Source organism: Bactrocera neohumeralis, unplaced genomic scaffold (assembly GCF_024586455.1).
Source record: "Bactrocera neohumeralis isolate Rockhampton unplaced genomic scaffold, APGP_CSIRO_Bneo_wtdbg2-racon-allhic-juicebox.fasta_v2 ctg2333, whole genome shotgun sequence".
In the NCBI taxonomy this organism is placed as follows: Eukaryota; Metazoa; Arthropoda; class Insecta; order Diptera; family Tephritidae; genus Bactrocera; species Bactrocera neohumeralis.
In genome coordinates this window covers 2,036-5,473 of record NW_026090097.1, presented here as the reverse complement: position 1 = coordinate 5,473, position 3,438 = coordinate 2,036, and the positions used below count along the sequence as shown (strand labels likewise).

General features: G+C 51.6%; 1 pseudogene; it reads left to right on the top strand.

The window, feature by feature from the left end:
• Positions 1 to 2,142: 2,142 nt before the first annotated feature.
• On the top strand, positions 2,143 to 2,534 carry LOC126766738 (intraflagellar transport protein 20 homolog; annotated as a pseudogene).
• Positions 2,535 to 3,438: the final 904 nt, after the last annotated feature.

Here is a 3,438-nt window from a genome sequence, read left to right as displayed (position 1 = left end):
CCTGGTCGTCCATTCAGCCTACCCACGACTTTCTTCACGTCGATTGCACCCCAAGCGTGCTGCAGACCCTCTCCGTGCAGACCGGATCGCATCTCCAATTGGCCCAGCAGCAGGTGCATTACTTGATGATGAACCATGGACACTGCATCGCCGGCGCCGTGCTTGCGGTCGGCCTTAGGTACGCCGGCTCCTTGGACACCGCCGTGCGCGACCTCCTTTTGGCGGAGCTGAGCGGGTTTTTGAAAGGCCGGCTCGGAGCGACCGCTCTGTCGGTCTCCACCCTGCAGCGATCCACTGGCGCGTACGAAATGTGCATCTCTGCCTGCTGCATTGCCGTGAGTCTCGTCATGGCTGGCACGGGAGACATGAAAACGTTCCTCCTCCTTCAGCGCATGCACTCGCGCACCAACACGAGCTACGGTGCACACTGGCGCTCTCCATGAGCGTGGGTTTGCTTTTTCTGGGCGGTGGCCGACTCTGTCTGTCGACGCAAACAGAATCCGTCGCCGCTTTAATCCTTGCCTTTTACCCCGTTTGGCCAGCAGACCCAGAGAGCAACGTGCACCACCTGCAGATCCTTCGGCACCTATACGCCCTGGCGGTAGTGCCTCGTGTCGTGGAAGCGGTGGATGTGGTGAGCAGCCGCCCGGTGTCCGTCCCGATCCGAATCGTTCTTCGTCAGGGGACTGCCGCTGCTGCTGCTGCTGCGACCGCCCAAGGCTCCTCAGCATCCGCATCCGCCACAAAAGGAGAGAGTGCGGGAGTTCAGGCGACGCGGGAGATGCGACTTGAAACACCGTGTCTGTATCCGCCTCCTGAAATGATCGACCGTGTGGAGCTGCGGAGCAATCTTCACTACCACCGCACCCTACAAAACGGGCACACAGGGAACAGCACGTCGATTAGCGAAAACGGCATGGTTGTGCACATTCTCGAGAACCCGGCGGTGGCGGAGGAAGGTGTCACCCACGGGCATTTAGGGGTGTGTGGCGACCTCAAGAAGGATGGCGCGGTGCACAATCTCGCGGAGCGGCGTCTTCTTGATGACATTCAGCTCCTTTTCAGTCGACGAAACAGCAGCGCCCTTGCGTCAATGGTGATTCTCGATAACATCAAGCTATTGAGCTCCGTCCAGAAACGCCTCATCGCCGCACCGGTTTCGGACACCATCGCCGAGGGAGGGTACACCTACGTGCCCGGTACGGTGTCGCCCGACGTTGCCCACGCTGTCACGCGCACACTGAAACGCCGCTACCGTGGTCTGTTCATCACGGGCAACAGCGGCAGCCGCGCAGGCCACCCACTTTATGAGCTGGTGCGGAAGGCGCAACGGTGGGCGGTCATTGTAGACTCCATTGTCGCCCACCCTGCAGGCACCGTGGCCTTTCCCTCGACTTCACGACAATGTGCGGGGACAGGGATGGGGCGCCTCTCGTTGGTTCATCAGCGGGTAGCCTCAATCGGTCAGAGGTCGAGCGGTGGCTCTCAGAGGCCATTCACTTTTTCTTTGGAGGCCGCGAGGAGTTGGACACCGTCGCCGCAGCGATCCGTGCCTCGGAGAAGCAGCTGTCGGACCCGTCAACGCGGACGATCACCACACTGAAACTCAACAGCAGTCTGCAACTCCCACTGGAGGTGCTGCAGCGCCTCGTCACCTGTTGTTTTTTAATTGTTTTTTTTTTTTTGTGTGTGTGTGTTTGCTCAGAGTTGAAAAGACACCGCCTCTTTAGACAGTACACAAAAGGAAGAATACGAAGAAGGAACGCAAGAATCAGAGAACAATGAGAGGAAAAGAAAAAAAAAACAGCTGCCACTTCACGGGGCACTCACGAATCAAGAAGACAAACAGGTCCGCAGCCAACTGCAAGAGCTCACCCCAGCGAGCAGACGCGCTTTCGTTGCCTATCTGCGAAACCACCTCACGTTTCATCCTACTCATTTCTGACGCTTTTTTTTTTTCTTTTACCTTCTTGTTTTCATTCTATAATGCGGTTAGTCTTCGTTTCTATCTCTTCTTTTATTTCTTTTTTTGTTCTTCGGGGAAACGATCTTGCACTAGAAGAAAAAAAAAAAAACAGAAAAAAGAAAGGACTGAAAACAGTGTTTGCTCGCGTTTGATTCCGAACCTCGGCTTTGTTGCAAATGGACGAGGATCAATTGATTATGTTTGACGCGAATGGCGCCATCCGCATGTACAACCCCGAGAAGTTTGACGAACTGCTCAAGACCATTGAAACGGAGAAGCGGTACATCACCAAGATGGACGAGTTCAAGCAGATGGTAAACCAGACGATGGGTATCGTCAAGAAGCTCGGGGATGCCATCGAGGAAGAGAAACTGAAGGCTATCGGCGCACGGAACGTTGTCGAAGGAGAGAATGAGGAGCGCTTTCGCGCTGTGCAGGAGAGGCACAGCTGAGACTCCGTGAAAAACAGATGGAGCTCGACCGTTATGTTGCGGAGTATGAATCGTTGAAAAAGGTAGAACAGGAGCAACAGCAGACATTTCAGCGTCTGAGCCAAGCCCAAGATTGATTGACCGCTCGGCTCGTCCTCGGTGACTTTGACGATGCACGCGGCGTTCATTTTTTTTTTTGTTGTTGTCGTTGTTGTTTTTTGCGTTCTCGTGTACAACATCTATTCCTTTTTCTTTTTTTTTGTTTTACTCTCTGTTTTTTTTTTTTTTTTTTTGGAGTGCTTGCAGCGAGTTTTTTGTGTTGATTTTGTCATTCTTCTATTGCTGTAGCGTCCTCTCTCTCTTTTCCCTCATTCTCTTCGTCCAATTCTCGCAAAGAGTTCACAATCCTCATTTTTTTCTTTTTCTCTGGTTGTTGCTGATGTAAAAACAAAAAAATATATGAATTGAAAGAGAAACACTGCCAACGGGTGACATGTGTGTGTGTGTGTACATGCGGTAATGGTTTGTCTCTTACCATCAAAAGATAAAAGAGGTGAGAGGGGGCTGGGAATGCCCCTTTGACTGTTGGTCATCGCTTCAGTTACTCCCTTGTGTTTTTCACTAGCCTCACATTGACAACGCTACGATTGCTTCTTCTTGTTCCTTTACATATACTCTGTTTGGTGTACGACTCGTTAGCGAGGTCACATCCCATTGATCGATTAATTTCCGGGTTTGCCTTTATTTTTCTGCACTTGATTTTGCTGGGAGTCTCTGTACTTTTTCACATCGTTTTAGAAAAGAGAAAAAAAAAGCACTTTTTTCTGCGCAGAGACAGGCCCACGCGTTATTTCGCCTTTTTTTTTTTTTTTTGCGCAATCCTGTTTTCTCCCCCCTCCTCCCCTCCCTACTTTCTGCTTCTTACTTCCTGCTCCCTCCAATTTGTCCCGCATTTCACACCTCAACGCCGGGCTGTTAATCATTTCTTTTTTTCCTTTCCAACTCGTTTTCCTATTGCTTGACTTGCGAGCGTTCGTGGCT